The sequence below is a fragment of the Phascolarctos cinereus genome, unplaced genomic scaffold (assembly GCF_003287225.1).
Source record: "Phascolarctos cinereus isolate Bilbo 61053 unplaced genomic scaffold, phaCin_HiC Scaffold_4;HRSCAF=312, whole genome shotgun sequence".
NCBI classification, from domain to species: domain Eukaryota; kingdom Metazoa; phylum Chordata; class Mammalia; order Diprotodontia; family Phascolarctidae; genus Phascolarctos; species Phascolarctos cinereus.
The window spans coordinates 74470873-74484231 of record NW_027555847.1 but is presented as its reverse complement, the minus strand read 5'-3'; the positions used below and the strand labels follow the sequence as shown (position 1 = coordinate 74484231).

Sequence of the window (13359 nt, the reverse complement as noted above, 5' to 3'; positions counted from 1 at the left end):
CACTGGGCTGGTGACTGGGGGAAGATCAGGACACCTGGGTTCTCCTCTTGACTCTGCTCATACCTCATTCTCTGACCTCGGCCAAGTCACTTTAACCTCTCCAAACCTCACTTACCTGGAAAATGGAGGCTAGCTAATATCTGAGGTTTCTTTGAATGCTATCATTCTATAGTTAAAGGATTTCACTTTTGTTTTATAATATTTCTCTTGTTTCAAGAGTAATTTCCCTTTGGTTCCCCCTTTCCCCAAAACTCTTGAATTAAAATACTTGTAGAGTTTGGCATAGTATACCCCCATCTCCTTCTTTTATAGATTCAAGACATCTAGAGTCAATTCTAGTTGTCTGCTCCCTTTGAAGAGTTGAGGTATTCTGAATACATCAGAGGGACAGCATGGGGTAGTGCATAGAAAGATGCTTCAAAGTCAAGAAGACATATGTTGAAGATCTATAACTAATGCATACTGACTAGGTGACCCTAGATAAGTCACTGAACATTTCAGGGTCCCAGGCAACTCAGTTATACTATAGATTTCAGAGCAGCTGTCAATTTGTATTGGTAGAGGGACTTTTCTCATCTGGAGTTCCCCATAGTAATTAAATTGTAGGTCTGGTCCAACAACAAAAAAGATGTGTCCTTTATTATTTACTAATCCATGGCACCTGCTGTTGTTCATTTAATTTATAGATTTTGCCACACACTTCTGTGAGTCTCATTTTTTTTTCATGAATGGGTTTAATAGTAAATATTGACTCCTAAGCCAATCGTGAACTTTTCATTATTCTATAGGACATTGCTATCACTTCCATTGACCAGCCCTGCCCAGCTGCCTAGTAACCAGAGGGTTGCTAGGTAACTTATATTTTAAATTTCCACATTTCAAAAATAAGGAACTCTTCAGGCTCTCTACAAGACTTGTATGCAAATGTTTCACTTGGTTGCCATATGGTATTCTCCAACAAATTCAATTAATACAAGCCAACACAGTTACCTGGATTCACTGCCGGCACTGGGAAGAACAGGCTGTGATAAAGATGGCCATCCATGGCTTCCCGAAAGGGACAGGAAAAGAGGAATGTCAAATCACAATCCTGACTCTTCACTCTCATGCAACCCTGTTCTTAGGTATCAGGAAGGAGGTATTGCTGGCATTTAAATGGTTCCTTAAGGAGATTGCAAAGGGCTTTCCTTCCATTATCTCATTTGAACTTCATAACAACCCTGTGAGGTAGGTATCATTATCCCCATATTACAAATGAGGAAACTGAGGCAAAGGAAGGTGAAGTGTTTTGCCCAGGTCTGAGTTGGGTATCACAGCACCCTAATATGCTACAGCATAATTCAACCAGGAAATCAATTAGTGAGGTTTATTGGGTGCTTATTTAAACATTAGGTTAGGTGCTGGATAAATCTAATAGCCTTACTCCAAGATTTGTCCCAGTCCAGGTGAGTGAGCCCTGAGGTAGATGGGAGCATCTCCTTCCTCTGTTTGACTCTCTCCTGAGCCCTCATCCCATCTGGCTTGTAGAATTTTCCCACATCTCTACAAGTTCAGATCAGTGAGGACCCTGCCTAAAGGCAAATATTAGCTACTGTCGTTTGGCCACCAGGGTCAGCTAGTATTGTGCACTACCTAGTGGAAGGAAAAGTCAGGAAAAATTTTACCTCTGGTTCCCTTGACCCTCTCTCTGGTCTGCCCTCATTTAGCCAGGGACTCTGCTCTGTCCCCTGAGGCTTGTTCCTACAACCAAGCCAACCATGGGGAGCCTCGAAGTAATGTAATAAGAAGAGCATTGGGTTTGAAGCCAGAAGATCTGGATTGGAATTGTGGCTCTGCTTCATTACTACCTGCATAATATTGAATGAATCAACCTCTCTATGTATCTCGGTTCCCTCAAGTATAAAATTAGGAGGTTAGAGTAAATATCTGATGTTTCTTCCAGCTCCAAACCCTCTGACCTGATGCAGGGCAAGAACAAACGATTATAGCTTCCCAAGGGATGTTCTTGTTACTTTCCCTTTAACTCTGAATCTTTTTGTTTATTTATTTTTGTTCTGTTTTGCTTGCCTATGCATGCTATATGTGTCTCTGGGGTATAATTTTTCAGTATATGCCTACAACTTAGAGTATGGCTTCCCCTATCTCTGTAAGTTTCTTGAACAGTAACCTAAAATGAATTTGGGAGTAGGGGAGAATTCATGAAGAGAATATCGAAAAGATCATCATGTGAAAGAAGGATTAGCCCTAAGTTTTCTACTTCGTCTCACCAGGAATCATTTTGAGCAAAGGGTACAAGTTTCAGAGAGGCAGATTTTGGCTAGATGTAAGGAAGAACTTCCTAACAATGAAAGGTATTCAAAAGCTAAATGGGCGGCCTTGGTGACAGTGGATTTCTCCTCAGTTGAGATCTCTAAGAGAAAGTTGTGATCACCTAGGGACATTGTAAAGAACTTGTATGTTTATCAAGTACCTATTCTATTTGTGGTTTATATTTTGATGGTGAATTGATGTTTACTGAGAAAAAAAGAGTAACATGCTTCTGTTTGATGTTCTGATTTCACACAAGAGAAACTCTGGCTTTGCTCTATTTGCTAAAGAAGAAAAATTTTTAACTCATGGAGTTAGGATCATCAATGCAAAATTAGAAGAGATCTTCAAAGCCACAAAATTTAACCTCATTTTTTACAGATGAGGAAACTGAAGCCAAGCAAGGTTAATTGACTCACTTAAGGTAACCTCAGAAGTGACAAAGGCAGGATTTGAGCCCAGATCCATTGATTCTAAATCCAGTGATTTTTAATTTAATGTAAAAGTGTATTTTATAAAACTCAAAATCCTACATAAGTGTGAGCTATCTGAGGAAAACCTCAAGCTCTTGATTGGCAAATATCTAATGACATCTCATTTTCCCAGTGCTGCCTCACTGAATATAAAGGGTGTCAAGCAATTTAGTCAGACCAATTATTTAGGCGTCATGTAAGGGATAGAAAAAACTCAACAACAGCAACTGTACACCCCAGTTATTTTATAGAGTTCTATAGATTTTTGTTTTTGTTTTTTTACTGAATTTAGCTAAATTGGTTATGCAAAAAGAAATGATGACTGTTGGCCCAGATGGAAAAAGAAATAGATAATGCAGTTAGTAAGATGATAAGGTCTAGATCAAAGACTTTGTTTGCAAAAAATACAAATGGAAACATAGCCAACAGGAATCCCCATCGCTTTAAAGGGAAGCCCAACAGGGCTGAGCATGGCTGAGCATGTTTTCCAGTGAACCCAAACCACATGAAACAACTCCCCAACAATCACTGCACACTCCCCCAAGAGGTAACAAAATCTAAAACTGATGGAGAAAAGCAGGTATTTCTATGGGAGGCATCCAAAGCATTAAAGGAGAACACGTGTCCATTTTCTTTGCAGTTTCTATTTTTGTGATGAATTACTACTTACTTAGAGCAGCAAGGTATGAGGGAGATCATAGGACCCCATGCTTTCTCAATGGAGCTAAAAAGAAATCTGATTAAGGGAATGACCCAGATTAACCAATTTGAATTTCACTTGGAAAGCACTGAAGACCAGTCTCTCTGATAACTGTAAACTATGTGATCATGCGTTCTCTACATAGAATTTTCATTGCTTTGTTTTCTTATCTTTTAGCCTATGTAATACTTAATTATTTGGCACAGACCTGCCAATAAATAATCTTTTGGTAGCAAAATATTTCCACATACTTGGTTTGTTCTGGAAGACATAAGTTTTTTTTTTCCTTTAAGTTCTTATTTTTAAAAAATACATTCGAAAGGTTTTTTTTTTATTATTAAGCACATTTAGTTGTCAAACTTCCATTTCTTAGGAATCAGAACTCAGTGTGTACAGAGATGCTAAATTCTCAGAATACAAATATGCCTTCTCAAAACTACTTGGACGATTTCTATAATATACAGAGGTAAATGACTGAAACTGAAATTTATAAAGGATGCAAAACTATAGTAATCAATGTTTTCCTTTCCTCCTCTTGTAAGACATAATGAGCAATAGATTTGACAGTTAAGAATCAATTAGCAAGGCTATCTAAGAATCAAACTGAGGCATTAATCCAGGCATGCATCTCTTGACTTTATCCACCCAAACTAATGGATAAAGAATGGTACTTACAGTCAGGCAGGCAAATTCTCCTTTCCTCTGCCCCTCTCTCTTTGCTCCTCGATGACAGTTAAGAAACACAGAGGATGCAGTTGCCAGTTTATGTAGACAAAGTATCCATCTCCTCAAAGCCAATCAGAAACACTTGCTCCTGGTTTATTAAGCAGCTGCTCTTTAACCCTCCCTGTTTCGCCTCAATCTCTTCACCTCCCTTTCACCTAGTCCCCCAGGGCATGTAGAAAACCAACCTGAAGCACAGGGAGAATAAAACCAAATGGCATGTTTGCTGATTAGGAACCTTTGGACATCATTCTGATGTAGAGAATGAGGGAAAGGGGATGTATACTGAGATAAGATTCTCTTTATCAACTAGGGTCTTAGCTTTTCGTAACTAGTTCACTGCTTAGGGCATACGCTTAAAGTCCAGGAAGCTCATATTATTTTCAACCTTTCCAGACCTGAGGGAAAGTGTTGGTGTTCTAACTACCTTAGGCTCACTCCAATGATTACTTTTAACCTTATTTTAGATTGTGATGCTATTCCCTACCTTTAATTGGGGAAGAGGGAATGAGGGACTATTATTTACTAGATATTTAACAAACTGCTCTGATTGTCAGCCTGGACTCTAATGAAGCACTTGCTGGGACTCTGGGGTCTTAAAGTAGGAAGGCAGTTGCAACCAGAACTGTCTATCCACAGGAACAGGTGTCCTAATGTTCACTGGTTCCAAGGTTTGTCTGTTGTCAGTGCTGCCAGTGAGATTGGAGCCAAAGAGGTGTGCCAGGGGACCGGGGAAAGGGACCATGGAGATCTAGCTTTGTGCCTTAGACTATGTAGCCTTTGTGAAGAGAGATGGGAGTCTCAGGTTAGTCCGGGACCAAAGATGCAGAAAGAGAGTCTATAACAATGGCTAAGGCCAAATGGCTACAATTGGGCTGAGAAGTTGACTTCAGGATAACCAACAGAGAGGAGGATGGGTCAAAGGCGAAGAGAAGAGAGGTAGGTGGATGGATACCAAGTTGGAACAGGAGGTCTGAAACCCAGGAGGAAAAAAATTTTTTTTGAGTTTTGAAAGAGATAAAGAGCATTTAAAGGACTTTCCTAAAGTACTGAACTTAAAATCAAGAAGACCAGAATTAGAATTCTGCCTCAGACACACTTAACCTCTCTCTGCCTCAGTTTTCTCATTTGTTAAATGGGGATAATAACATTTGCCTCACAGGGTTGTTATGAGAGATAACTTGTAAAGTACTTTGAATACCTTAATGCACTATATAAATGCTATCTAGGAGATAGTAGTAGTAGTAGTAGTAGTAGTAGTAGTAGTAGTAGTAGTAGTAGTAGTAGTAGTAGTATAAGTAGTAGTAGTAGTAGTAGTAGTAGCAGCAGCAGCAGCAGCAGCAGGAAGACAAGACTAGAGGGCCAGAGCCAAAAAGTCTAGGGTGAAGTAGGCAAGTGTACATTTTTATAAGTCCAAAGACTTATTCTCTGCAGAGAATGGAATCCAATGAGAGGGAAATAGGGGTCTGCCCCCAAAGTGAGGCTCCCACACTAGAATTAAGGGTGAAAGACCTCCTCTGACCCATCCTCTGCACAGCTGCCAAAGTAAGCATTTCCAAAGCATGGGTCTAACCATGTCTCCCACTCTTCTGCACTATGAGGTCCAGTTATTTCCTTCTACCTCTAGGATTAAATGCAGACCACTCTCTTTGACATTTAAAGCCTTTTGCAGCCTGGCTCCAGCCTGCCTTTCCACCCTTATTATATATTACTTCTCTCCCTATACTGCACATTCTCCCTTACACATGACACTTGATCTCCATTTTCTGCGCCTTTTACAGGCTGTTCCCCAAGCCTGAAATACTTTCCTTCCTCACCTCTATTTAAAAATCCTCAATTTTCTTCAAAGTTTTCTGACTCCGTTCCCTACCATGAGTACCTCTCCTCATTACCTTATAATTTTTTTTACATAATTTATATATACTTTTATGTGACACATTGTCTTTCTCTATAGAATGTAAACTTTTTGAGGACAGTTATTTCATTATCTTTGTATCTCCACTTCCTAGTGCAATGCCTGACACATAGTAGATATTTATTAAATGATTATAGATTGATTGAATTATTAGAGAAGCTGATTTTAGTATAAATATTTGAGAAATCAGTGTAGCATAATGAAAAGGGCAATGAATTTGCACCTGGGTTAAAACTCCAGCTCTGCTATTTACTTGTCTGGGCAAATTATTTCATTTCCCTGTACCTCAGTTTCCTTATCTGTAAAATGAAATTAGACTAGATAATCTATGTAGTACCTTCTTTAAATATAATCCTCTGTGGTTGTTTTTTTTCTTTTTCTTTTTCATGGGGATTAGATTGTGGTCTTAAGGGTATAGTAGAGCCAGCTCAAATTGGCTTGTGGGAGCTGATTGTTAAATTTTAAATATGAGCATTTATACCCCAGAGATAGGCAAACTTCAGGTTAAGACTTGGTTTATTATTTTGTTGATTGACATAAGAAAGTGACAGAGAAAACAATAATGCAAATTGAACTTAAAAGTATGTGGTGTGTGATTTTTTTTTTCAGGAGAGCTAGTTGTTAAACATTTACCAGCACACTACCAAGTGTGATTCAAGGAAAAGGGTAATAGGGATAGGGTAGCCAAAAAGAAAGAAGAGTTACTAGAATATTTTACTAATTTGCAGAAGAGAACAGAAAGAAGGCCATAAAGAATTGCAGGAAGCAAAGACAACTTTGAAAGTTTTATGTTGAATTTATTATATATTTTTTAAGAACACAAGTGATACATAATGGACTCACAGTTCCCTATACAGCCCTCTCTTTTTTCCCAAGGGAACACTCATTTTATTTGGAATTTGTTAAGTTCAGATTTTTTTAAAATCACATAAAATATTCTACAACTCTCTAATAAGGTTTACCAAGCTAAGTTTATGGGCTAGAAATAGACAACCTGAGCTAATATCTGGACTATATAGGATAAGTTGATTGACTCCCCAGGTGAGGAGTCATTTGAACAAAAAAGGCAGATCTAGCACAAAGCCTAAATCCTGAGTAAACATGCTTACATGATCAACGTTAATTATTAAAGCTTCTAAAATTCATATCATTTCAATGTAATTTAACCCATTGTATATCTCTACACATTTTGCTAAATAGTAGAAGCCTTCAAACCCCTAAAATAAACATTAGGTGCTATTTTCAGATAACAAGCCAAGAGATAAGAGGCAGGTTGATGTAGTGGAAAGAGCTGGCTAGGCAGTCAGAAAGACCTGGGTTCAAATTATGACTTTGCCATATATTGGCTGTGTGATGCTGGGAAAGTCACTTAATTTCCCAGCACTCCAGAAAACTAAGATTATATATTGCAGAACAATTGTGATCTGCATTGGTAAAGGGAATCCTCACCAGGGAATTCCTTATATCCATAAAGTCATAGGTTTACACCAAAAAAAAAAAAAAAAAGAGGGTGCAGAAGAAGAAAAGGGATATGAAAAAAGAGCACATCCTTTCCAATGGGCAAAGCTAAGGTGGTGGAATAGTGGAATCTCTGAGTTTAGAAAGAAGTGGTAGGAGAGAGAAACCAAAGAATGAGTGCACCAATGAGTCAATTCCTTAAAACTCTTGGTAAAAAAGAGGAGGTCATGGGATTTAGTGGATCTGTGGCATCCCATTATTCCTTGCCCTATTATCCTGATAGCTCCAACTAACCTGAAGGGGTGGTGTTCTCTCTGGAGATAGTGGTGAGACTAGTGATGAGAAGCATGTATTTGTTCGGTTTCTCTTGATTAGGAGGCAGATACCTCTCAAAAATGCCTTCCTCACATAAGGCACTAAATAAAGGCTTTTGGAATTGAGTAGTGATGTCACTGGTCCTCTCTGAGAATAAAGGACAAACAAAAGACCCATTCCTGAACAGTCCAAATAGGTGAAATGCAGCCATCGTGAAAGAGGGAGTGTTTTCTTTTCCCTTTTTTTTTTATTGTTGGAGGGGCAGAGGGAGGAAGAAATAATGAATGTCAATAAAAATAAATAAATGATGTATATGTGTGTACATCGGCATAGATATACACACATACATATATATATACATGTATCTACACCCACAGGATGATCCAAAATCTTACTGCAATTTTAAGTTACTAAAGTTTAACACTGCAGCAGGACTTTTGGGACATGTATATATACCGTAAAGAGATTTGCGTTGATAAAATCCTGCTGAAAGTCAGGTTGCTTCTGGGTGAGAGTGAGGCTGGCAGCAGGGAAAGCCTTATAGTTGAGTAAATTAGGGAGTCAATGACATATTAAGATATAAGAGAGCATCAAGTAGGCCTTCTGACCCCCCAAATATCTCCCTTGCTGTTTGTCAGAATGCCTGAAATTTCAACATTAGAAATTCATTTCCTTTAGTTTTTTGGTTTTTCGGTCTTCAAATGTACCGTTTTACAATGAAGACAATCCTGTGAGGGATAAGAAGATCACTTAGGTCCTCCCCAAAATGGGGGGTCTAAGATGGGTATCTGGGAGAGTGGGGAAGAGGACAGAGTGAGGGGAAACGGACACTGCAAAGGAAGGCTGGGCACAAGGGCTGGAGGGGCCTGCGTTTAGAGTATCGCCACCAGCAGAGCAGTGTGCTGATCACAGGTGCCTGCCTACAGGGCCTTACGGAATAAACAAGCAATCACAATTCATCATGTTAATGCTCAAGTAAGGAGATTAAGTTTGAGTGTCGGGCAGTGAGTGGCTGGTGAGACAAATTTTTACTTATAATAAGTAAGGCTAAGGAGGAGGGCTTTAGAATATGACTTACTCACAAGGGTCACCACAACCAAAGCAAGATCCTTGGGTCAGCACAGAGATTTGGGATATACAAGCAAAGGAGGCAAGTAGACTTATAAGAATGACATTGGTATCTAATGCATATGATTTAGAGCCTCTCCAATCATTCTGCATCAGGAACTGTCTACTGGGTTACAAAATGCCAAATTAACCTGGCCTCCACTCCATAGTTTGGTGCATGGCAGTCTTAGGAAAAAATATACATGGAATGCCTTTGTACATGCTAGGATGCCAGGCTTACCACCTACAATATTAGGCAACTACTGAGCATATTCCCTGGCCCCAAAATATCTCTCTTCCTACTTATCCTAAGGTTCGTGAAATCCCCATTATTAGAAATGCATTCACGAGTCCCCTATTAGAATGCATTACTCTATTGAGCTAACTCTTTAACTGTCCAGTGAAAGAGAATTAAGCCGATACCTTCTGAACCCTTCTTTCCACTGTGTCTGCATCAGAGGTGATGGGATCTGAAAGATTCCAAAAACCCACAAAGCATGGAGGAGCCCAACACTTGTACAAAGGAGACAGAGAACAGTATAGATAGAATCGATTTAACTGAGATTGTATATGACCTCAAGACTTTATCTGATTCACACAGAAAAATTAATCTCTTAAATGATCTCTTCCTTCTTAATGCAGTTCAATCCGACATTTAATAAGCCCCTACTCTGCCCGGGGGGTACAAAGATAGACTTGGTCCAGTCTGCCTTCAAGCAACTCACCAACTATTATGGGGGGGGGGAACTAGTGGAACTGAAGTGTGAATTAACCCTTTACTTTCTTACAACTCCAGCCAGGACTAGTGTCGTCAAGAAAGCCGCGATGTAGACTTGGATAGTTCGGGCCAACTTTGCCCTGGGTGGTTTGAGCTGGGACATAGCAGGGGGTCTTTGGGCTTAGAAGTAGAAACAAAAATTGGTTTTTAAGACTTTTTTTTTGTCGTGTGAATTCCAGATGCCTTAGGGAACCTTCACACAGACTGCTTCTAACCTCCTTGCCCACAGCATTTAATCTGCTTTTAGTCATTCAACTTTATTAAGTGCCAGGTACTGTGTTAAGTGCTGGGGATATAGTCCTGTGCCCTTAAGGAATTTATAATCTAATGGATTTTACCTTCCTGAATTTCACTGGAACCGCCTCAGGAGATGTTTTTATTTGGGATATTTGAATATATTTTTTTCTTTGTCTTTCTCTTTTTTTGGTGAGGCAATTGGGGTTAAGTGCTCAGGGTTACATAACTAGTAGGTGTTAAGTGTCTGAGACTGGATTTGAACACAGGTCCTCCTGACTCCAGGGCTAGTGCTCTATCCACTGTGTTACCTAGCTGCCCTAAATATATTTTTCTTAAATGGATTATTTATTTGAACCCTTAAGTTCTGCATGATCTATTTTTGCCAGATCTGGACTGGACTGGACACAGTTTAATAGGGGAAAAGGTATATAGACAAAGAACTATAAAAATAATAATAAAAGGAAAATAAGTTAAAGCATAAATTTAGACAGAGTGCTATGAAAAATTTGAGAAGAGGGAAGTCACCTTCATCTAGGGGTGGGACCTTTGGAGGTTCAAGGAAGATTGCACAGGAAGGGCAATCACATAAGTAACTGCAACAAGTGGAAATGGAAGAAGAATCCATTCTTGGCATGGGAGAATTTAAAACAAACAAACCCAAATTCATGGCTCCCAGATTAAGAACCCCTGATACAGAGTTAAGTCAGGCCATTTGGAAAGGTGATTAGAACCAGATTGTAGAAGGGTATTTAGTAGGCAAAAGAGCTACTGTACTTTTAAAAGAAATGACATTATTGCAGTACATTAGGAACTTTCCTCAGGCAGTGTTGGGAAGGACGGATTGACAAAGGGATAGAATGGAAACTGCCCATTCCCCAATTCCTGGAATGCTTTTCCTCTGCCTAATCTCTAGCTTCTTTGAAGGCCAATCTCAGGCGTAACGTCTTACCCAAGGCCTTTCTTAATTTCCCCAGTTCTTAGTCTGAAATTACTATGTGCTTATTTTGTATATATTTCATATAACCTTGGCTTTAAGCCTAGAATATTTACATAAGACTCTTTTCGTTGGTAGAGAAAATGTCACATTGCCTATCTGTGGGAGAGGTAGAGTTGATGTGAAGGATAGGCAAAGCACTCTTCTTCATTTCTGTTTCAAGAAAGGATACACACCATTCCAGTCTCTCTTCATAGAGAGACCCAGAGACAGAGAACACATTTTGGAAGGCAAACACATTGCAGAAATCATGCTAATGCTATAGGCTTGAGGCCAGGGTTCCATTTTGATTTACTTGTCTTTGTACATCTTCTTTCCTTCCAGTGAAATGTAGACTCAAGTGTTCAGACTACTACATTATTTGCTTTTTTGTTCCCAGCTCACAGCACAGTGCCAAGTAAGTAGCCTGCGCTTAATAAATGATTATTGAATTCAATTGAATAGAACTCTTAGCTCTCCTCTCTTCCCTTCCCTGTCTATACAGGTTGCCTCCCCCAATGCCTATCCTAACTCCTGCCCTCTCTCCACCCCAAAATTTCTAGTAGTTTATTTTCACTATGACCTCTCCCATTTTGCTATTTAACCACCCATTCCCACTTTACAGAATGGTATTGAAGCAAGCATTGGACTTGATGATCCTTAGGACACCTTCCCGCACTGGAGTCCTACAGTTCTTTGATTCTAATTGTTTCTTTTAATCTTATGCTATAGCTCCTAGCATTATAGTCTTTGCCCAGTCCAGACTTTTTGCTGCCTCTAAGCCTGTGACATCTTGGAAGTGTTTCTGGATCAGAAAAGAGGATAGGGAAGAGGAAAAGCAGGTGACCAGATATATTCGTGAGAGGTCACAGAAGACAGTACCAAAAGTTTCAGCCTTGGCCCATCATGACAGGAGTGGGATGATGATGTAGAAAGGGGATGGGAACAGATAAAAACCAGTTTGACTGATACAGCCCCAACCCCAAAGAACAAAGGCTAAGGCTTAACTGACCTGGAGATAGGGTATTACCACCCTCCCCAGCCACTTGTTTGCTGTGGCACAGTTAGAGTTACATTTCCTGGGTCCCTCCCCCCTATTCCTTATTAGGCAAGTCAGAAAACACCTTCATTTCAGTGGTCTAGAATCTCTGAACAATGAAACTGCCTCACACTATGGATGAGGGGGCAGTCTCCTATTCCTGTTGCATCAGTCAGCTCTTTGTCTAAAATTCTTTATAAATTTGAGGCCTGAGGGTCTGGGGAGCCTTGGATCAGAGTGTGAAGCTTGTTTTATGTCTCAATTACTAGCTTCCCCAAAGAGCTGGAGATGATTAATGGATGAGAAGGGGAGAGAGAAATGGACCCTCTATGTGGTTTCTCGTGGGCTTCTGCCCTCCTCCCATAGTGGCCATCTCTGTGTGGCAGTGCTCCTCTTTTGGAACAGTCCCCTCCCCTTTTGCCTTTCAGGGCCGGGGGACTGCCATCTATAACCAACAATTTAACACTTAATTATAGGTCACCACAACACAGCTTGATGGAGCCTGAAAACTTGTTAAATCCAACCCACTCATTTCATAAAATGATATGTTGTCTTCTATTTCCACTGATTGTTTCATGTGTCTTGGGTTTAGCTCTCTAGCTAAAGGTAAGGAAGGTAAGGAATATACTGTACTTTATGTTCACTTGTCTTTTATACCTTATTTTATTGTACGCCTTTAGTGACTCTATGCTCCAGCCTAAATGAGCTAGGAATAGCTGTTCCCCAAACTCTACATTCTATCTCTTACCTCAGCACAATGGTGAAGGATGTCTCCTATACCAAGAACACACTTGCTCCTCATGCCCACCTCTCAGATCCCTTTCTTCCAGGCTCAAGTTTGGTGCCACCCCTTCCATGATGCCTTCCCCAAACTCCCCATTTGAAAGCCTCTCCCTCCTCAAGTTTTCCTGGTCTGGCTCCTTCCTTTGAACTCATCATTCCTTACCTTTGCATTATACTTCTCTGTATATGTTATATATTTCTGAATATAAAGTAAGCTCCTTGAGGGTAGACACAAAGTGTTTTTAACCTTTGTAACCCCAGGTGCTAGCAGAGTACCAAGCAGCCTGTAATCACTTTAAAATGTTTGTGGAATGAATGAAGACGTGCATGTAAAGCAAGGAAAAATTCAAAACAGGAAAAGTTAATAGGGAGATGTTCAGTTGTTTTTCAGTCATGTCTGACTCTTCATGACTCCATTTGAAGTTTTCTTGGCAAAGATACTAGAGCAGTTTGCCATTTCCTTCTCCAGCTCATTTTACAGATGAGAAAACTGAGGCAACTAGGATTAAGTGACATGCCCAGGGTCCCACAGCTAGTAAGTGTCTGAAGCC

The 13359-nt window shown here is 39.8% G+C and overlaps 1 protein-coding gene across 2 annotated transcripts in view; it reads right to left on the bottom strand.

The window, feature by feature from the left end:
• The window catches only part of DDC (dopa decarboxylase), a 113068-nt gene that overhangs the window by 87532 nt on the left and 12177 nt on the right, over positions 1-13359 (bottom strand). The window contains exon 1 of one of the 2 annotated variants that reach the window (XM_020981308.2): positions 4156-4264. The exons of the other annotated variant lie outside the window; for it this stretch is intronic. The gene's annotated coding sequence lies outside the window, so the exon portion shown is untranslated. Of the gene's footprint in view, positions 1-4155; positions 4265-13359 lie in introns of those variants that run through there. 2 annotated transcript variants of the gene reach the window in all.